At 34.4% G+C, this 23751-nt stretch overlaps 1 protein-coding gene across 12 annotated transcripts in view; it reads right to left on the bottom strand.

Annotated features, from left to right (window-relative positions):
* The window catches only part of Mbd5 (methyl-CpG binding domain protein 5), a 368286-nt gene that overhangs the window by 262548 nt on the left and 81987 nt on the right, over positions 1–23751 (bottom strand). Inside the window, exon 2 of one of the 12 annotated variants that reach the window (XM_076569414.1) lies at positions 17418–17528. The exons of the other annotated variants lie outside the window; for them this stretch is intronic. The gene's annotated coding sequence lies outside the window, so the exon portion shown is untranslated. The remainder of the gene's footprint in view (positions 1–17417; positions 17529–23751) is intronic. 12 annotated transcript variants of the gene reach the window in all.

The raw sequence follows: 23751 nt of genomic DNA, 5'->3' as shown, positions 1-23751 counted from the left end.
ACATTTTTGAATAGGGATGGCTGTAAAGATTTAAGTAAAGGTTTGCCTAACATGTGTGAGACATGTGTGGTACAGGTTTGTCTAGCGCCTTGATTCAAGTCACAGTACCACATAGAAATCAATCAATCATCAATCAATCAATCAATCAATCAATCAATCAATCAATCGTTAACTAGCCAATCTGTATTTACAGAACATTCATTATCTGTCACAGTGTACCTAGACAGAGAAATATAAAAATGACCAAGAGGTATTTCCTGACCTGAAAACTAAACAAAAATCTCTAGATTGTCTACTGCTTCTCAAGGCAGCAAACTGAATGGTATGTCAGACTAATATGTCCTTATTAAGTTCTGTTTTAGAGTATGGGAATGTGAACATTACAATCAGCTTATCATATAACTTGATCCATGTTTCTTCATAAAATCTGCCAGAAATAAGACTTCTTTAATAAAAACAATATTGATATTTTGTTATTTTATGTACTCACATGTATGGGGTTTTGACTGTACATATGTCTGTGCACCACATGTATGCCTGGTATCCATAAAGGCCAAAAGAGGGTTTCAGATACCATAGGACTGGAGTTAGAGATGCTGTGAGTCACCAGGTGGGCGCTGGAAATGGAACCCAGGTCTTCTGGAAAAGGAGCCAGGTCCTAACTGCTGAGCCATTTCTCTAGTTTCTATATTGTGTTTGAACACAAGGAACTCATTCATCTATTATCAAGATATGTTAACAGATGAATACTGTTTTGAGATTAAGTGAAGCTAACATTTATTAAATACTCCAAATATTATGGTTTAGCAAATACTGTAAAATATATTAAGTATCAGCTGCTCTTTCTCACCTTACTAACTGAATCATTAACCATGACTGAGTAAATTCCTACTACGGTTTACACTGGACTGTGCACTATGAGAAAGAGCTGAGTATCATGTAAACCCTATCATTTCATAGGTTTGTTCATGGAACTTTTGACTGGTGCCTCATACTTTTCACCACTGATTTTTTTTTTTTTTTTTTTTACAGTGTCTTAAGCTGCATGTATGTCCCTTCTGATCACAAGTCCGAAAGGCTTCTTGGGTATAGTCATTTTTCTGAGCTGCAAGATGGGTTTTGAGGCAAAAAGGTAAAAAGTCCATTTGTATAACATTCTTTGCACTTTATAAAACCATCTTAGACAATATTTTCAAATTTGGTGAGAATTTTCTTCATGCTTACTTCTATTTATATACTTACAAACAGAAATGTCCTTGGAACCAACAAATTAATGATAACTTTGCATGGTTTATGTGACTTCTCCAACACTTACTAGATCAATATTTTCCTACATCCAGAGATCCATTTAATTCATGGACTAACTTTAAGGAAGGCCTACAAAAGTGAGCAAAATATATGCTATGCTATAATTTACGTAAATTTGAAAATGGACCACAATCATCTTAACAATGTGAAAAATTTTTAATAAAAAATGTGATTGTGTCAATTAAAAAGGTAGCCCAAATTTCAAAAATATTTTAAATTATGTATAAATGGAAGTTAATAAAAATTTAAAAAATATTTAAAAGCCTACTATTATATAATTAGTATCAAGTTCTAACTTTTTATAGTCCCTTATTCAATGTGATGTATATATAATTTCTGATACCATAATATTGTAAAAAGAACATGAAGCAAGAAGATGAAGACTTAGTAAGTTCTTATGTGTTCATATGTATGGGTGTTTTGCCTGCATGTATGTCCATGTACAGCATGGTTGCTTGGTGCCCCCAGAGGCCAGAAAAGGATGTCAGATCTACTAGGGCTGGAGCTAGAGATGGCTCTAAGTAACCATGTGTATGCTGGGAATGAAACTCAGGTCCTCTGGGTGTATATGCAAAAGCGGTAACACTTAGGACACACTGTGGGGACATCCTCTCTGGTGGCTGTCACAGACTCTAAAGGATGCCTTCCATGCTACTGAGAATTATATGTTAATTATGACAGATGTTGATATTTTAGAAATGTTTTATTAATAAAATTATTATATTTTCATTAATATAACAATTTATGACTTATTACCAATAAAATGTCTCTTGTTTCAAATACTCAATAACACTTACAGTACAGTGGGTCACAATCTTCTTTGTACAATGTATCAACAGTACTTTTACTGAGTATGTATTGCTAAGGCATGGACTACAATATGAATCACTATTTTGGTTAATAACTTACTTCTTTAAGTATCCCTTAGCCATTTGTTCTATTATTCTGGACTGCTAATAGTAATTTGCAGCTTTTAATTCTCTTGGAATATGTCAAGATCTTTAAAATTGGGGCTAAGTGGATTAAAGTATTTTTTTAAAGATTTATCTTAATTATATGTGTGTGTGTGTGTGTGTGTATACTATTTGCATGCAGTGCCCATGCAGGCCAGAAGAGGGTATCAGATTCCCAGGAAAAGGAGTTATAGGTGGTTGTGAGCTGCCATGTGCATGCTGAAATTGAACCTTGCTCCACGAGAGCAGCCAGTGTTCTTAATTGATGAGCCACATCTTCAATGTCAATATTAAAACACTTCAAAAACCAGAATAACAATGTCAAAAGCAAATTGAAATTGCTAGCCTAAAGTAAATAAATGTAAAGGTTCAACTCATAGATATAAAAACTTAACAGATTTTACAGTTCCACTAACAGGAATATTCAAATAGATGTTGGGCTTCTTTTCTTTCTTAAAACAGTCTCATTTATCCCAGATAAGTTATTTTCTTAATGAAACAAACTGTGGTACTATATGAAATGAAGATAAATGCAAACATGTCATATACATCAAATACATTAATTTTAATTAAACCCTACCCCAGCATGAAGGTGGGAGTGAAGCCTTAGATATTTACTAATAGTGGCAATGTATGCATATAGCTGTACATGTTTTGTTCAGAACTTGGTTATAAAAATTTATACATTCCAGTTTTATGTTGGATGCCATTTTAAGTTCATTACATGGACATGAATTATTAAGGAAAACAGACAGGCCCCCAAAGCAAGGAAAATGGTAGTTAGTTTCTCTTCTACTCCAATTAATGTGGCTTTAGATCACTACTGGACATTGGACGTCACCATAACAGGACACAGAACATCAAAACTTCAGGCTTATAAGGATCAATAATATACTTATGTTTTTCTGTATGTATTGTAAGTGTGATAAGCAATATACAATACATGTTAAATAAAGATTCTCACTAGAGTGTTAAATTAATTTGATACTAAGAATTAAGTTTAGGTTAGAAATTTTATTTTTAGTCTACAAAGAATTCAATATTATAGTAACAAAATGAATTATATTTTCTGTCTTTAGTTTTTCTCCCCTCCTGCTCCAGCATTAACTACATGCTTACATGCTTTTTTTAAGTGAGTGTAATACGAGTGGCTCCTGTTCTTCATGTAGTCATATAGGGTAAGAGCTAGCCAACTGCTGTTTAAATATAAAATGCTTCAAAAAAGATGGCATTACTATCACTGTTCATAGTATTCCAATAGTCCTGGTTAACATGGGAGGAATGTGGAAGGGAAGCACTTGTGAGCAAACACTCACTATATGTTGTGGGAGCTAACATCAAGACGGTGGTTTTCATGCAAAGAAGGTAATATTTAACCTCGAACATATACAATTCTATTTTCTTTTATTGAAAAGAGTTTTGTTTGCAAAATTACCTACTTCATGACCTAAAATTCTTAATGTATTATCTTGGCTAGCTAATAAATCTCTCCATGTAACCTGACTTCAGTTACTGAATCTTTTAAAAATATATTTTAAAGAATAAAGCACATGCATATACTTCCAATAAATTCCTTGATTCTTCCTAAGGTAGTCATGTAGATCACTAAATCTCCATTTTTATTTTAATTTTAATATATCAAATAACTTTACATTACTCATCTTTGAAAATACTTGGAAAAATTTCATAGATATTATGAAGTACTTTAACATTCACCTAACAGTTCAGGGGTAGCTATATAATCCTAGTCTTTAGGAAGCCTCTTACAAGAGAAAGGATACTACACAGGACATATGCAGAACAAAGTGCTATGAATCAACAGAAGTAAACATGTGTACATGTGTGTGTTTATGTGCATGTACATCTGTGTGTAGGTCATCAAGCTATGTTATAGGCATCATTAAGGTTGAAGAGAATCTTTACAAATATTATCAAAGTCAAATTTCAACATCATAAACAGAAAGTAAAAATTTAGGATATTAGGATATTTCTATCAAAATAGTTACTATATGAATTATATAATATAGTACACATTTTTCATGAAGTTTCCTTTAGGAAAGATTACTGAAGCTACAACATGGAGAGTCAATCATAAGAATCATGAAAAAAACAACAACATAACAACCTAAACTAAACTTAACAAAAATATAACTGTTAACTCATAAAATGGGATTATAGTAGTTTAAAATTTTTTCTTTTAATAAATAAACTTACATTATTTAATGAATTTACAAAAACATTACATGGCTAGATTAAGTTAGCTACTCAAACAAATACTTGCCAAGTACCAATCTCTACATATCTCAATGAACTTATTTTTTTAATTTTTTATTTTATGTATATGAGCGTTTTGTCTGCATATCTGTGTACCATGTGCACACAGTGCCTTTGGAGGACAGAAGGTGTGTGATCCTTTGAAACTATAGTTAGAAATGGTTATTAGTTGCCATTTGAGTGCTGAAAAATAAACCCTGGTCCTCAGCAAGAATAGAATGTGATCTTAACCGCTGAGCTATCTCTCCGGTCTCAATGGACTTCTGTATAGTTAGAAGAGCCACTGTGAAGAGATGAAGTCAAAATGAAATAAAATAAAATAAAATGGAAGACTCACAGAGTAATGTGCAACAAAGGCAAAGAAGTAATCACTACATTTCAATTGAGTCCAAAATGCTAGCAGAATCAAATATAATCTGTATTCAAGAGATTAACATGTGGAAAACTACATCTCAGAATTGAAGTAATATATTTTTATGTATAATGGTCTCTATTTTAAAAATGTTTTAAATAGCATACATATATATTCCTGATCTCATTTATGCAAGGTTTTATGCTTCTATATAATTTATATTTGTACATATATTTAGAAATATATATGTATATCTAACACATTACATTTATTTACAATCAACACTCATTATTTTTTGGGAATTAATTTGAATCTCTTGAACATACCCCAAACCAAGGTAGTTCAATTTCCTTATAAAAATCTACATATAACCTACATACAACCTACACATTTTAACTCAACTCTAGATGGTTAATAATATCTAATAGAAGGAATATCATTTATAATAGTTGCCATACTATACTGTTTAGGAAACCATGATGGTGGTGGGGCGTGGGCTTGCCCATGTTCAGAGCTACTTTTTTTCCTCATAAATGTTTCCAATCTGTGATTGAATAAATTCACTGATATGGAACTCAAGACTACAAAAGTCTGACAGCAATATAGCTTCCTTTTACATTCAATGAATATTCATTTCTACTTTTTTGATTTTCAATGTCAATTCAATACCAACTTCTTTTGGGGTAAATTCCATTAAATGTAACATATCTTCCAATTATAAGCAACCAACTCTTTCAAAAGTATTATATGGGAAATTTTTTACATCTTATAATAGAATATAGTAATGATTCCATAAGAAAGAAAAAAATTTGGAAAATGGAAAGAAATTTCACATGAACATTTTAGGGAAGAACTTAATGGGAAGAAGGGCACTTAAATTTATTTTTTATTTTATTTGAGACAGGTTACTGTTTAGCCTTGGCAGCCCTGGAACCCACTCTGTAGACCAGGCTGGCTTTGCACTCACAGATCCACCTGCCTCTTCCTCCGTAGTGCTGGGATTAAAGGTGTATGCAACCACTGCCTGGCTATCTTTTAAATCAGTAAGCTTGTGGCACAAATCTATTCACTTGGATATTAAATTTTCTTTAAGCAAATAAATGCTAGATGATTTCTAATTACTCCCACTGTGTAGTACTAGACCCTTTCCTTATGTGATCTATTTCTCGTCAGAGTTCCTCTACTGAGGTTCTATCAAATCACCTTCCTCAGACCCTCTTTCACCACCAGCATTATATATGTGTGTGTGTGTGTGTGTGTGTATGTGTGTGTGTATGTATATGTATGTATGTATATATCCCATATCTCAGTTCACAGCAGTCTTTCTTGTAGGTATATATCTTCCTTTAAGACTTTATCTATTTTAAAAGGTCAAACACATCTATTAAAAATGTGTTTCTTGGTTTATTCTCATAAAGTAGGGGGCCCATTTCAGATTGTCTGGTGGACAATTCTAAATATGAGCATCACACACTCAATGCAGAATTAATACATCAAAACATACTCCAATTATATTCATCCTATATATTACCTTGATGATTGTTGTATATCTTGGGCTAACAAAATAAAGAATTGTACCAACAGACAGGTCAGAATCATTTCTGATCCTGCAAATTGAAGTAGCTAGGCTTTAAACAATATTGAATACACTTTTGGATTGCTTTTAACTTCTACCATTTGGAAAATAAATAACCCTAGAGGTCTTAAAAGAGATTTTTTTTTTTTTTTTTTTTTTTTTTGCAATAAATGAAATTTTCTGTTGACTTAAGTGAAAAATCCCATGACGTACCTATGTCTCACTTGGATTACAATACTGTTCTGAGTTCTTTCACATGCCAATATTGAAACTTAAAAAAAAAACTTTTTACAACAAAGTTCAAACTTCTCAGTTTTTAATACCTTTCTAATCATTTCAACACAGTATACGTTGTACCTACAAATGTGATAAACTGTTAGGGCAGCAGGTGAAAGATAGAGAAAAGAGACCTTGGCAGAATGAAAGCTACCTGTCTCCCTTGTCTACTTAATCTAGCTATCTTTGGTCATTTTTGATTTTGGACACTTAAATGGCCTCTCATATTTTATGTCATGTATATTACAAGAAAGTTACAGTGAAAAGTAAAATAAAAGTCACCTCTGCAGTGATGAAAACTGCTTAGAATGAACTTTCTGTTTCACTAAATAGTTTACAAAGACTATTTTCATATTTATGAGCTTAAATATAATTATGGTCCATTTATCTAATGCTTTTAGTTCAAGATAACACACTTTTTGTTTTGCTTTATTTTGTTTTTTTTTTTTGTTTGTTTGTTTTTTGTTATTTTTTAAGACAGGGATTTTCTGTGTAGCCCTGGCTTCCTTGGAACTTACTCTGTAGATCAGGCTGGCCTAGAACTCAGAAATTTGCCTGCCTCTGCCTCACGAAGATTAAAGGTGTGTGGCACCACAGCCCAGCTTAGCATGTTTTTCTAACCAGAGGAGAAGATAAGTAGGTCTATACAATGAACTGCTGATTTCATTAAGGAAACATTTAAAAAAAAAATCATTCATGCAATATTTAAGAAAATGAAGTATTAGCTGATGTTCTCAGTAACTACAGCTCCTCAAATTTATAAATTCACCTTTTGAGGGAAGATATTCATCATTTAAAGTCATATATATCTTTTATTATCTAAGGTAAAAAAATGATTTTAATTTTCCTTGATAATTAGTCTATCTATGGATATGAAATTATAATGTATCATTTATTTCTCATTTTTACATTGCTATTTTAATATAAACTGTTTCTTTCCTGCTAAAATGTGTTTATAAATATCTTTATTCACATATCATTTTTGCATTGGGAAGATAAAAAATATATTAAAAGTAAAAAATCAGTGCGGACTTGAAGAAATGGGTAAGGAGAGTTGATCTAGGAAAAAGCTTTAGAGGTTAATCTATATTCTGCATCGCTATACATTTTACTTCTGGGTTAGGAATTGTATTCAAATAGCCGCATGTACAAAGTTGCATTACCTATTAAAATGAGGTCAGTTAAATCTAGACTTTTTAAACACTACGATAGTAAGTCAAAGGCAGTGTTCTTCCCTAACATAAGAAATCTGACATGCTGTAGGAGACCAACCCTCACACTTATTAACCCTAGGAACTCTTGAGGAACGAGGGATAAGAGACTTAGAAATAGAGAGTAAAGAAACAGAGAAAGCACAGAATAGACTCAAGTGGGCCTGGATCCTTACCCAACGGCCCAGAACTTTATTCCAAAGGTCTATTTATAACAATGCCAAGGGAGGAGCAAAAGACTTCCCCTTTGCTAGTTACAGTCACCTGGTACCCAGGCCCATGGTCCAATCAACCTCTTATCCAGTCTTGTTGGATACAGCCATGAGGAAACCTATTGGGCTCCGAGGAAACCTAATGAGCTCCAAAAGGTCCCTCTTGTTTATATTTTAAAAGAAAAAATTCTTGATGTAACCGTATCAAACTTAAAGACAAACAGGTTAACATAATTCTAATATAAATATTGTTATGCATAGTTATAATTTTCTCAATCTTACATCTTAAATCAAACTCTTAATATTTCTTGCTAATAAAACATAGGATAAACTTCTGATGTATACATCTTAAATTTAAATACTTTCTTAACTTCACCAAACCATGGTACATCAATATCAACGGTTAACAAAATAATTTCTATAAGCCTACTCTCAACCTACAAGCCTACTCTTAACCTACAGTTTAGAACTATACAAAACATAACATTAATTCACTCAAGTAATACAAAATTATTTTTTAAATTAAATATATTGAGGAATATTAATACTCCCCCTTTTGTTTAAAAAAAACAAACTTCTCTATTTAAACAGTTCCATTTTTACATAAACAGTTTCATAAGAAGTTCATAAGTTATTACTGTTGATAGTCTACATGCATAAGCAAATTGAAACTGTCCCATTGTAAGGAAATCATTATTGTCCATTTTATTTTTTAAGTCAAAATTTCAAAAAGAGTTTTGGTACCATTCCTAAAAGTCCTAAGCCTAAATTTTTCTGACTAAATCTATGACCTATTTAAACCTACATTCTATAGGATTACGTTAGTAAATATACTTACATAAACTTTACCTAAGTTTTAGTTACATTCTATAAGTAATTTTTTTCTACATAACCTTACGCTTCTAAGTTTTTCTTGTGTTATATTGTTACATTCTTCCTTCCTTATTTTTTATAAATGAGAGAGAGAGAGAGAGAGAGAGAGAGAGAGAGAGAGAGAGAGAGAGAGAGAGATTTATAGAGATAATTCTAATGCTGCAGCCTCATGGCATTTTGCTGTGGATATTGCTCTGTATAAATAAAATGCTGATTGGCTAGTAGCCAGGCAGGAAGTATAGATGGGACAAGCAGAGAAGAGAATTCTGGGAACAGGAAGGCTAAGGCAGAGAGATGCTGCCAGCCACCACAATGACAAGTGAGATGTAAGGTACTGGTAAGCCACGAGCCATGTGGCAACTTATAGACTAATAGAAATGGGTTAATTTAAGATATAAGACCAGATAGCAAGAAGCCTGCCATGGCCATACAGTTTAAAAGTAATATAATTCTCTATGTGTTTACTTGGTTGGGTCTGAGCCTTTGCGGGACTGGTAGTGAGAGAGATTTGGACTGACGGAGGGCAGGCAGGACTGGAGAAAACTCCAGCTACAGCATTTTATTGCCTTCCCTATATGCCTGAGAATAAAATGCCATTGCCTTCATTTTTCAATTCCTTATGAGCATGTGTACACTCCCAACACCCTCTACAATCCTTTTGCCAAGTTCCTGGTCCCTGTTCATGACACCATCTGTAGGAGACCAGCCCCCACACTTATTAACCCTAGGAACTCTTGAGGAATGAGGGATAAGAGATTTAGTTAGAAATAGAGAGTAAAGAAACAGAGAGAAAACACAGAATAGACTCAAGTGGGCCTGGATCCTTATCCAACGGCTCAGAACTTTATTCCAAAGGTCTATTTATAACAATGCCAAGGGTGGAGCAAAAGACTTCCCCTTTGCTAGTTACAGTTACCTGGTACCCAGGCCCATGGTCCAATCAACCTCTTATGCAGTCCTAACTGGGTACAGCCACTAGGAAAACTAGTAGGCTCCAACAACATGCTAACACTGAAGCTCTCCTATTTTACTCAAAATAATTCCATTATAAACCTTCTCATATCTGTCTAAATCATAACAAGAACTAAAGCAATTATAATCTCTGTCTTCATTCCTTCAATTTATAATCAAAGGAATTCTCAGGATGCAAAGTGAATGAGCCCGATAAAATGGCCTATAGAAAAGTAGCTTTACAAATTATAGAATATTTTTAATTAGTCTGGCCCCTCCAAGCAAAAATATTGCTTTGCTTTGCTATTCACTCGGGTTGTCTAAGGAAAAAGCTTGGTTAACTGTCAGAACATGACCTGTGAATGAAGCTGTTGAGAAGAATTCTGATTGCTTGTGAGAAAGCTCCAAGAGAACAGGACAAGAGGGACTTTGTACACTTGTACACTTTACTCACCTGACTCCTCTTAACTCCCAGAGTATAAATTGTGTGATGCTCTGAATAAAGTTGGCTACTGCATGACACTTTAGTCTGCCTCATTTTTAGGTCCCGCTCCCCCAGGTTCATGCTGCCAACCAGAGCAGTAACAGGTGATTATGAAGAAAAGCCATGAGGTGTTTGCCAAAGTTTTAAGGCTTAGAAAATAAAATGGGTTTCAAGAGAAAATATTTCTTAAAATTTGAATTTATTTATAGAAAAAGGCAAAATATGAACAACAAAACTAACTTCCCCAAATTGTATTTTTAGTCTTCATTTTAAACAATTATACTAAAATGTTCTTTCTTTAGAAAACTATACCATTCACTAACTTTTCTAAAAATATTTTCCTGAAACAATTCAACAAAACTTTATACTAAATGTTTTCTACTTGTGGAAAAGTCAGTGTTGTCACAAAGCTTTAACACACTGAAAAGAATGAAGTATGAAGAATTATGACATGAATCTTTTTGCAATTGATGATGTTTAGTACTTAAAAAATAATTTTAAATGCTACCTCTTCTATTAAAAAATTACCGTTTTCAATGTTTGTTGTCATTATGTACTTTACTATTCAGTACTAATTACTATTTAAATCTGTTTCTCATTATATTCTACTTCTGGCTTGCCAGTCTCTTCTGCTGAAAATGAGAAAGAAAAAGTTTTCAATCTAGGGTCAGAAATCCCAGGAGGCCCAAGTTCACCCCCAGCTCTCAGTCTCAGCTTTGTGTTAACATTGGAAGATTGGAGTCTACTTGATGTTCTACTAGACAGGTTACTCTAACATATATAAAGTTGCCCTTAATCTCATTATTATATAGTTTCCTTGGGAGTTTGTAATCTTTCTAGTATAGCAGATAAAAATGAAACTGAAACTAAAAATTCATGTCTACAGTATACTGAGTCTACATAAGTTTTTGATATTTCTTTAGCAGACAAAAACGGTGCTGAAATGTCCTGAGAAATTTTCCCCTTAGAGCAACATACAGCATTTCCAGCATACTAATTAAGATCACATCTAATCTCTTTTTAAAACCTTAATTGAAGAGTAGCCCATACTTTTTATTTACCCATTTCAAAGTTTATAATGCAATAATTTAAATAAATGTGAAAAAAGCAACTGTGTCAAGCGGCTGAGAAGACGGCTCACTGGTAACAGTATTTGGTGCCCTTGCAGACAACACGAGTATGGTTCCCAGCATCCAGAAGAGTGGCGCACAAGAACCCCTTACCACCAGAACCAGGGGACTTGATGTCCTCCTTCTGGCCTCTGTGAACACTTGCACACATATGATACACATACAGCCAACTGGGCACATACACACACATAAAATAAAAGAATCTTGAACAATAACCCATTACCTGCACCCATTACCAATCACTCCCTTTTCTCCTATGACACAACCTGTTTCCAATTATTCAACTACTTAAGCTATTGTCTTTACCTAAATGGTTATTTAGGTAAAAATTATATTTTTACTAATTATACTTCCCTACATGGATATTTCATTAAAAATTATATGATATCAGCAGTTGGGAGATGGCTCAACAGTTAGAAGCACTCGCTGCTGCTCTTCCAGAGGACCAAGGTTCAGTTTCCAGAACCCACATGATGGCTCACAGCCATCTCTAAATGCAGTTTCCCAGGATCCAATGCCCTCTCTTGACGTCCATGTGCACTGTACACGTGATGACATTTAAAAAACAAAAAACAAAGAATTGTATAATATGTGGTTTTTCAGGTCTGACTCCTTTCATTTATCTTTTCTTGGTTAATCTGTGTTTTAATGTGTCTTCACTTCATTGCTTTCACTGACAATACTCCATGTTTGCAAACATAACATTTGGCTCATCCATCCATTGATGGGAATTTAGGTTTTGTGGTTGTTTATTATTATTATTATTATTATTATTATTATTATTATTATTATTATTTTCAGTGCCATTTTTATTATTGATTAATGCTTATATAAGTGTTGTGTATGTGCATTTGTGTGTGTGTGTATGTGTGCACGTGCACTTTCTCTTACATAATTACTGAGGAGTAGAATGACTAAGCAACATTATATTCAATAATTTGAGGAATTTTTCAAAAGAAGCTATATTTCTAACAGCTCAGGATTCCAGTTCCTCTATGACTTCATGAAGAGTTGTTAGTATCTTTTAATTATAAGCAGCTTCGTGAATGTGAAATTATGTTATAGTTTTAATTGGCATTGCAATAACAACGCCGAATATATCTTACTTTCCTTCTGTGCTATTTCAAACTTCTTTAGAGGCACTGAAAAGATGGGACAATTGTTAAGGTCCAGAGTTTATTTCCTAGCTCACAACCATGTATAATGGCAGGTTCAGAGAATCCCATACCTTTCCTGCCTCTGTGACCCACTTGTATGTGTGCATACACATACAGAGAACCCCCGCAAACTTAAATAAATAAATAACCTTTTTTGAAAGATAATTATTTATAACTTTTTCCAACTTTTCAGTTTGGATTGTTATTACTCTTTTGTAGAAAATATGTGTATATGCTGAATAGGAGTCCTTATTTGGTTTTTGGTTCCTCGCTTACGTGTTTTTTTTGGGATTTAATATGATATCAAGATGTATAAATTACAGCTTTTAGGATTATCTGGATAATTATTACTTTAAAATGTTAAGTGACATGCTATCCATAATAGGCAATTGCTAGAAAAACAAGTATTTGAACAACTGACAAAAATATACATAAAACACCAGCTGAGCAGGCCAGGGAAACAGATGCCTAGATGCCATCTTAAAAACATAATCAATATAGTCAGGACACTATGTCTCCACTGAAAACAGCAACAATATCATAGCAGGCCCTTAATATTCCAACAGAGCTGAGGCCCAAGGAAAAGACCTGTATGAACATGATAAATGACCTTAAAGAGGAAATGAATAAATGCCTTAAAAAAAAATCCAGGAAACTATAAAAAACAAGGTGAGGAAATAAATAAATACCTTAATGAAATTCAGGAAATACAAACCAATAGTGCAAGAAAATGATTTAAAGTGTTTAAGACCTCAAAATGGAAATAGAAACAATAAAAAAAAACACAAATTGAGAGAAATCTGGAAATGAAATATTCAGGAATTCAAATAGGAAGTAAAAAGGCAAGCATCACCAACAGAATACAAGAGATGGAAGAAACAATCTCAGGCGCTGAAGATATGATAGAAAAAATTGGATGCATCAGTCAAAGGAAATGTTAAAGAAAAACAAAACAAAACAAAACCTCCTGACACAAAACATCCAGGAAATCTGGCACACTATGAAAAGACCAAACATAAGAATAATAGGAATAGAAGAAGGAGAAGAATACCAGCTCAAAGGCCCAGAAAGTATTTTCAACAAGATCATAGAAGAAAACTTTTCTAATCTAAAAAATGAGATACCTATAAAGGCACAACAAGCATGCAGAACACGAAAATAGATTGGACCAGAAAAAAAGTCCCTGCACCATGTAATAATCAAAACACAAAACATACAAAACGAAGGAAGAATATTAAAAGTTGAAAGGGAAAAAGAGCAAATAACTTATAAAGGCAGACCTATTAGAATTACACCTGACTTCTCAATAGAGACAATAAAAGCCAGACGGGGCAGGACAGATGTGCTGCAGACTCTCAGAGACCACTGTTGTTATCCCAGACTACTATACCAAGCAAAACTATCAATCACTTTCAATCAAACAAGATATTCCACGATAAAACCAAATTTAAGCAACATTTAGTCACAAATCCAGCCCAACAAAAGGTGCCAGAACAGAGACTCTCAACGTTCCGAATGCTGTGACCATTTAATACAGTTCCTTATGTTGGTTAACCTCCAATATAAGAGGTTAAGTAAAACCATGAAAACACAGGGAATAAATAATCTCAGAGCAGCAAAATCAAAGGAAGGGAAGCTCTCACACACCACCACTACCAAGAACACCAGCAACAGCAACACCAACACAAAAAATAAAACATCAGAAATCAACAATCATTGGCAATTAATACCTCTCAATACCCATGGTCTCAATTCTCCAATAAAAAGACACAGACTAACAGAATGAATTTGAAAACAGCACCCATCCTTCTGCTGGATCCAAGGAACTCACAACAACATCAAAGACAGATATTACCTCTGTGACAATGGCTGAAAACATATTTTAAGCAATGGACCTAAGAAGAAATCTTAAATCTAAAAAAACAGTCTTCGAACCACAACTAATCAAGAGATATGGAAAGACACTACATACTCAAAGGAACAATCCACCAAGAGGAAATTGTAGTTCTTTACATATATGCTGAAAACAAAAGGGTACCCAAGTTTATAAAAGAAATACTGCTATGGCTTAAATCACATATTGACCCATACTCTACTGAATGAAAATAATGGGTCAGAACAGAAGTAAAGAAATTAAGACTTTCTAGAACTGAATGAAAATAAATACACAACATACCCCAAATTATGGATCACAATGAAGGCATTTTAGAAGCAAGTTTATAGCACTAAGTGTCTACCTAAAAACAAAACAAAATTGGAGAAACCTCACATGAGATGCAGAAAGGGCTTTTGACAAAATTAAACACCACTTCATAATAAAAGACTTGGAGAGACAGGGATTCAAGGGACATACCTAAACAAAAGGAAGCTCATAGCCAACACCAACTTAAATGAAGAGAAACATGTGGTGGTATTGTGTTCCCCAAAATATTGTGTACCTTAATAAACTTATCTGGGGTCAGAGAACAGAAAAGCCACTAGATACTTAGGATAGGCAGTGATAGCACACACCTTTAATCCTAGCATTTCAGAGGTAGAAATCTCTCTGGATCTCTGTGAGTTCAAGGCCACACTGGAAACAGCCAGACATGGTGACACACGCCTTTAATCCCAGAAAGCGAGCCTTTAATCCCAGGGAGTGATGGTAGAAGGCAGAAAGATATGTAAGGCGTGAGGACCAGGAACTAGAAGCATTTGGCTGGTTAAGCATTTGGCTGGTTAAGCATTTGGCCTGGTTAAGCTTTCAGGCTTTGGAGCAGCAATTCAGCTGAGACCCATTCTGGATGAGAACTCAGAGGCTTCTAGTCTGAGGAGACAAGACCGGCTGAGGATCCAGCGAGGTGAGGTAGCTGTGGCTTGTTCTGTATCTCTGATCTTCCAGCCTCACCTGGCTCACAGGTTTGATTTTATTAATAAGAACTTTTACGATTCCTTCTACAGAAACTCAAAGCAATTCCACTAAAATCAGGAACAAGATAAGGTTGCTCACTCTCTCCATACATATTCAATTTTCAACTTGAAATCTTAGCTAGAGCAGTAAGACAACTGAATGAGTTCAAGGGGATACAAATTGGAAAGGAAGAAGTCAAAGTATTGTTACTTGCAGATGATATGATACTACACAAACAAATGTGACCCTGAAAAGTACACTGGAGAACTTCTATAGCTTATAAATACTTTCAGCAAATATCTGGATGCAAAAATCAACTCACAAAAACAGTAGCCCTCGTATATTCAAACGACAAACAAACTGAGAAACAAATCAGCGAAATCACACCTTTCACAATCTCCTCAAATAAGACAAAGTATATTTGTGGAACTGTCACCAAACAAGTAAAAGACTTGCATGATATAAACAGCAAGTTTAAAAAAAATTGAAAAGATATTAAAAGTCAAGTTATCCCACGTTCATAAATCAGTAGTATTAATATAGTAAAAATGGTCATCCTACCAAAGCAATCTACAAATTTGATGCAACTCACATCAAAATTCCAACACAATTCTTTACGGAATTTGAAATAACAATACTCAACTTCATACGGAAAAACAAAAAGGCTAAAACAATCCTGTACAATAAAAAGAACTCCTGGAGGTATCACCATTTCTGATTTCATGTTTCACTACAAAACTATAGTAATAAAAACAGCATGGTATTGGCATATAAACAGACACATGATGGAATCAAACTGAAGACCCAAACACAAGTCCACATACCTATGGACAAGTGATTTTTGATAAAAAGCCAGAAATACACACTGGATAAAGGACAGAATCTTCAACAAATGGTGCTGATCAAACTGGACATGTGTATGTAGAAGAATGTAACTAGAACCATAACGGTCCCCATGCAAAAACATTATTCCAAATGGATCAAAGATCTCAACATAAAACCAGATACACTGAACCTGATACTAGAGAAAGTGGGGGACAGCCTTAAACTCACTGTTTTATCTTATTTTTTTTTATTTTGTCAAAAAATAAATAAAATGGGAACAGGTTTAGAGCAAGGAAAAAACAATAATTCTTTAAAATATGAAAAAATACATGTTAAATTAATGTTTCTTAGAAAATTGTATTAACATTACAATTAAATTTAATATGCTTTGCCTATGACAAATGTCTTTAGGAAACACCTACTTGTGTCTGTTGTCTATCTATTCAGGTACTATTTCAGAATCAATTTGGGATTTAGCCTTTCTTCTGGAATGTATTTTTTTCCCTATAAACTGAGTATAACTTAAGAATTATTAAAACTGAGTATAACTTAAGAATTACTAAAATATTCAGATAAACTATGAACAAATTCTCTCTTAAATTTACCCATGAGCCACCAAGAAAAGTTAGGAATACTGAAGACAAGGTCAATGAAGACTAAAATACTGGATAGTAAATCAAAATCTTAAGGTTTTAAAAATTTTTTTAAACAACATGAAAACATTTGCTAAATTAGTTGAACTAGAGAATTGAGTTTGTTTTCCTCCAAAAGTACATTATCTAAAAGTAGACCATCTACAGTGCTGAGTCTAGAAATCATTATCCACTTAATGTGATGTTATGCACAAATGAATGATTTGATGGCGGTGATATTGAACACAAGCGTTCACTGTGTTCTAAATGCTTCAAAGACATTACTTTTAAATAGCACTACTGTAATACTCACCTAAGAGATCAAATAATCTGCTCAGAACAGTTGAATCAAGATGTAGCTGTGTATTGACTAAGCACTGACATGCTCCTTGACAGTTCCCCTGCTCCTGGCTTGGCTCTTTCCCTACAGGAAACACAGGGAGAATCTGCTGGAAAACTGTGTCCTTGGATAGGTAAGAAAAATACTCTGAGAAGCTAAAATCCCAGTTGTTCTCAATGAAGTCTACAGTCTGAATCCTCACTATACTTCTTCAGGCTGTAAAGTCTTAGGCCAAGAATTCAAAGTGGTACTACATTAATAGAATTTTAATAATATTGTGTGTTCTTAAGCATTTGAAAGAAATACTAACATTTCCTTCAAAATTCTACTTTAATTACAAGTATCAAAATATTTTCAAATATAAAGTTCAAAGAAAAATGCTTAACCCAATATGGAAAATCTTCTTTTGGTAGAATATAGAACACTCATGATATGTACAATAATAAAATAGTGACAAAATTTACCTAAGATGTTAGTATTAGAATTATTATATTCTGTACATACGATATAAGATTATTAATATATTCCAACAATAGAGTTAACAAAATAACATGACCTCTAACAAGATAATCGTCATTCTAAAATCACAGAGGATGAATTTTACAGCAAAAGAACAAAACTATTGAATGGCTTGAGGAGCTAACTGCCACAGTACAGCTGTAAGTCAGTAAGAGAACCACAATGGAAACCGAACAGTCAACCAAATAAGATCTTTTTGAACTAAAGAGCATGTAGAACAATATGAAGAAATCTTGCATATGCCTGAATGAGAATTAGAGAAGGGTGAGAAGGAAGCAGACAACAATAGCAACATCTTCATATCTGCTTTAAAAAACCTTGAGTTCAAAATTCAAGAATCTCATTGTGTCCCAAAGCAAAATAAATGAAAAGTCTCTACTACGTTCCTATAATGAAACTACAGAGAAATGAAAGTAAATAAAATTAAAGTAAATTAAAAAGAAGTTAAAAGTAAACATTAGTATTCACTGATGGTGGGAGTGCAAACTGGTGTGTGTGGTCACTATGGATTTCAGGGTGGAGGTACCTCCAAAAGCTAAAAAGACTTCTACCATATGCTATAGCTATTCTATTCCTTAGCATACGTCCAAAGAACATGATATCCTACTAGAGAGATACTTGCTCGGCCATGTTTATTACTGCTCTATTGACAAAAAAAAAATAAAAAAGGAAAAGTAATGATGACACTAGATGTTCACCAAGTATTGAACTTATAGAAAAATGAAAATGAAGTACATAAACACAAACGAATTCCATTCAACTGTAAAGAAAACTGAGATAATGAAATTTAGCAGGAAAATAGATAGTATCATTAAATACTGTACTGTGTGAAATAACATAGAGCCCCCAAAGGACAAATGTTACATTCTCTACTATGTGTAAATCCCATATATGAATCTTTAGGTTTCATTATACAACTTGTTGTCTTAGTTACTGTTCTATTGCTGTGATAAGACACCATGACCAAAGCAATGCACATAATAAAGAGTTTATTTGGGGTCTACAGTTTCAGAGGGTTATTGTACATGGCCACCATGGCAGAGAGCATGGCAGCAGGCAGGCAGGCACAGTGCTGCAGCAGTAGCTGAGAGTTTATATACTGATCTGAAAGTAGGAGGTAAAGAGAGAGAGAGAGAGAGACAGACAGACAGACAGACAGACAGACAGACAGACAGACAGAGACATACAGTGAGCAAGTGCTAAATGGGAATGGCAAGGGCTTTTGAAACCTGCCCCCAGTCACATGCCTTCTCCAAGGAAACCACACCTCCTAATTCTTCCCATACAGTTCCACAAACTGAATCAACGAAGAGTTGAAATGGAAACTGAATCAACAAAGAGTTTCCCCCTCCCTCCACTCCTCTCAGTGCACTGTGGTCAGGAAGTAATGTATGAGAGAAGAAAAAAAATTAAAAAATGAAAGAAAGGGATTGGATGAAAATAAAAGTTAATAAACAAAATTCAGCTTTTAATTTAAAATAAAATCAAAATATACAATTACACACACACATAAATAGTGTACAGTCTTAGAAGTTACCCCATAGTTTGGGATAGTGCTTCCTCCTAGAGTCACAGACTATCTAACAACAACAACAACAACAACAAAAACAGTAACAAGTAAGGGAAATCTCTCTTTAAGATGCTGGTAAGAAGGCTTAAGAGAACCCTGAAAAGCACAGGCTCCTGCCATTGCTCTTGACTGCCTGCTAGAACATGCATGTGAACTCTACTGCTGAAGACACAAAACAGTTTGGTAACAGGATTTCGAGAGATCAAGCTGGTTCTGATCTGCAAGCTTCCTACACAAGGGCCGACTCAGTGTCAGAAGGTGCTAGCTATGCAAGCCGCCAAGGGAGAACAGACACCAACAGTTCTACCCAGCTATGAAGCCTGTTACACTAGTTACTTTCCTATTGCTGGGACTAGACCCCACGACCATGGCTTCTAAAACAAGGAAGGATTACTTGGGTTTATGATTCCAGAGAGGTAGAGTCCATCTCCATCATGACAGAGAGCTTGGCAGCAGGCAGGTGTATAGGCTGCAGCAGCAAAAAGAGAGCTCACAACTTAGGCCACAAAAAGGAGGCAGAGAACAAATGGAACATGTTCAGAACGTTTGTTTATAGTGTGTGAAGACGTGTCACTGTGATAGGTTTAATAAAGAGCTGATTGGCTAATAGTTAGGCAGGAGAGCATAGGAAGGATTTCTGGAGAAAGAGAAAAGGAACTCAGGATGAATTGAGGTACATGGGAGACATCAGCAAGACAATGAAGAAGGGTGACATACAGTACAGAGGAGAGGTAACCAACCTATGTGGCAGGATGCAGATTAATAAAAACAAGTTAATTTAATATATAAGAAACACCTCAGAAAAAGCTTAAGCTAAGGCCAAGCTCTCATAATTAGCAAGTCTCCATATTGTTATTTGCGAGCTAGCAGTCCTGACAAGAAAGTACTATTACAGTAACTACATGAACGGTTTGAGACTTCTGAAACATCAAATCCTACCCCCAGTGACATACATCCTCTAGCAAGTTCACATCTCATAAACCTAAGTATCTCCACTAACCAGGGACAAAGTATTCAAATGCCAGCACTATGGAGATATCTCATTTGAACCACCAAATCTATAAAGGACACCAGTGACTGACCCAGCAATGTATCTCCAATGACTCAATAGTGATACTTATATCTTTGGGATAACCAACAGCTGTCTAATTGCACCTAAGGCTCATGCAATAGAACACTCATGTCTGTGGTAGTTTGAATGCAATGACCCCCCATAAGCTCATGGACAGTGGCACTATTAGGAAGTGTGGCTATTTTGGAATAGGAGTGGCCTTGTTGGAGGAGGTATGTCACTGTGGGGGTGGGCTTTGAGGTCTCCTATATGCTCAAGTCACACCCAATCTCTTCATTCACTTCCTGTTGCTTTTGGATCAAGATGTATTCTCAGTTCCTGGAGAGTTTCTTCCAAGAAACCAACATGAGCCAAGCGGTGGTGGCGCAATCCCTTAATCCCAGCACTTGGGAGGCAAAGCCAGGTGGATCTCTGTGAGTTCGAAGCTAGTCTGGTCTACAGAGCGAGATCCAGGACAGGCACCAAAACTACTCGGAGAAACCCTGTCTTGAAAAACAAACAAACAAAAAACACAAAAAAGAAAAGGAAACTGACAAGAATAACTGAATTCTTGAAAAATAAAAGACAATGAAATAATGTTTTTTGTACATTACAGAGATTCATTCACTCTATAATTTCAACACAGAAAAAATTACTGCAAAAAAAAGGTAAAACAAGATTAGTAGAAAGACTGAGAGGACCAATTTCTCTAATCATTGATATACTTTCAGCCAAATGGAAAATAACAGATCTGAAATATTAGACAACCAATGTGGAAAAGCATGGTAAATATATTTATAAATAAAACCAACATTACAAAACAATTATAAATATAACATAATTTAAAGTGACAACAAAATAAAAATTAAGAATGGGTGTACAGTCAAAAGATTTTGTTGTAAGACTGTTGTTTTGCTTGGCTAGGTAATAAAAGTATACACATAACTGAACAGTACAAATAATAACATTTCTAGGGTGATCCCCTAAAAATAGAGTCCTTAAGAACCATTATAGAAAAAGAACAAGCCTATGGGAGTTGGGAGGATGACAAACCAAGTAAGAAAAAAGAAGTTAATGAAGAGGACAAATAAATGGTGGGTAATTAATACAACATACTTGAAATATGAAGAAAGGCTATGAAAAGCCCCAAGGAGAAGACCAAGAACATATAAAGGCAGGCCCATTAGACTATATAGCACCTGGCTTTTCAATGAAGCTTTTGAAAGCTAGAAGGGCTAAGATGATGGATGTCTACAAACTCTGAGACCACAGATTCCACCCCAGACTACTATATCCACTAAAACTATCAATCACAATAAATGGAGAAAGAAAAAAAATGCACTTTAAAACCAAATCTAAGTAATTCATGTACACCAATACAGCTTTACAGAAGAAGGAAAACTTCTATCAGAGGAAGTTAACTTCACTGAAGAAGACACTTGGAACATATAATCCAGAAACAGTAAATCAAAAGGGGTAAATAACCACACCACAACAAGGTAACAAAAAAAATAATTAAAACTGCTCATTAATAATTCTCAATATTGCCGGGCGGTGGTGGCGCACGCCTTTAATCCCAGCACTCGGGAGGCAGAGCCAGGTGGATCTCTGTGAGTTCGAGGCCAGCCTGGGCTACCAAGTGAGCTCCAGGAAAGGCGCAAAGCTACGCAGAGAAACCCTGTCTCGAAAAACCAAAAAAAAAAAAAAAAAAAAAAAAAAAAAAAAAAAAAAATAATTCTCAATATTGATCATCTCAATTCTCCAATAAAAACACAGATTAAAAGATTAGATTAGAAAACAGGATCTACCTTTTTTTTTTTAATATATAAACTACTCTTGGGCATATACTCAAATGGCTCAATATCCTCTTACAGATATATTAGGTTATCCATGTTCACTGCTGATCTATTCATAACAGTGGAAATTGGAATCATCTTATACATCCATCACCTGAGGAATGGATAATGAAAATATGGTATATTTATACCATATCTGGAAAATTATTTTTTACAAAATAAATTTACATCATAATGGAAAACTATTCAGCAATTAGGAAAATAGAATTATAAAATTTTTGAGATAAAAGAATACAATTAGAAATAATCAACCTGAGTGAGGTAATCCTGGCTGAAAAGACAGGTATTTTATATTTTTAAAAATGTGGATATTAGCTTTTAAGTTTTCAATGTGTATGATACAAGCCAAATGACCTCAGAGCTTAGACACATGGTGAGGGAGGAAGGGAGCTCCCAAGGAGAGATAGTATATAGTAGTTCAATGAGATTAAGGGGAAACATGAAGGATTACATAGGGAGGAGAAAGAGAGAAGGGTAAAGGAGGGAGTACAGGGAGAGAGAACTAACACAATATGGGAGACAAACAATATGGAAAACTATTACAGCAGAAGTTTCCTAAAATATATCAATATATGAAAGGAATCTACATGGTGTCATCCAATAATAGGAGAGACAATGTGCCAACTAGACAACTTATGTCACAAGTAAAATCTCCAGTGCCAGGATGAGTTAATCTTATTGAGTGACTGGCCAAAAGGATTCCATGGAAACCCCATAATATAGCAGGCTATTATCAAGGCTATTGTGGCTGTCCATAAATTGATGTTAAGTGATGTAAAAGACGACATCATTACTTATATCATTGAACATGGGGAAGTCAAGCTAGTGCCTAACTACAAGTATCACCTCTAGTCACTAGTGTTCCTGGTACTGAATGTTCACTGCACAGCACTGGAGGACAGAAGTAATCATCGATATTACCCATGTAAAATCCCTGCCCTACAACAGCAAACATTGAACACTATCCCTTTTCAGTCAGTGTTCCAGTAGGCCCTTTGCAGGGCTGTGATTTTGAGATTTAGCCAAAATGAATAAAAACAACAGCCTGTTTAACTGCAAGCCTAGTCCAAAATTCTTCCTACAATATTTCTGAGATAGGAGTAAGATTGAATACAACGGTAAAGTTAACATTAAGAACTGATGCATGACTTTTAAACTTATTCCTTAAATTTAAATCAGAGTTTTTTACGTTCTTTTAAAAATCAGTATAATCAGCACATGAGCTGAGACAGTAAATGAAGTTTCTTCAGATTTATGGGATGTATATACATAGACAATGTTCAATATATTTGAATTAACATGACACATTAA

This window comes from Peromyscus maniculatus, chromosome 4, assembly GCF_049852395.1.
Source record: "Peromyscus maniculatus bairdii isolate BWxNUB_F1_BW_parent chromosome 4, HU_Pman_BW_mat_3.1, whole genome shotgun sequence".
In the NCBI taxonomy this organism is placed as follows: domain Eukaryota; kingdom Metazoa; phylum Chordata; class Mammalia; order Rodentia; family Cricetidae; genus Peromyscus; species Peromyscus maniculatus.
Note: the sequence above shows the minus strand (reverse complement) of the source record. Positions and strands in the feature narration are given on the sequence as shown.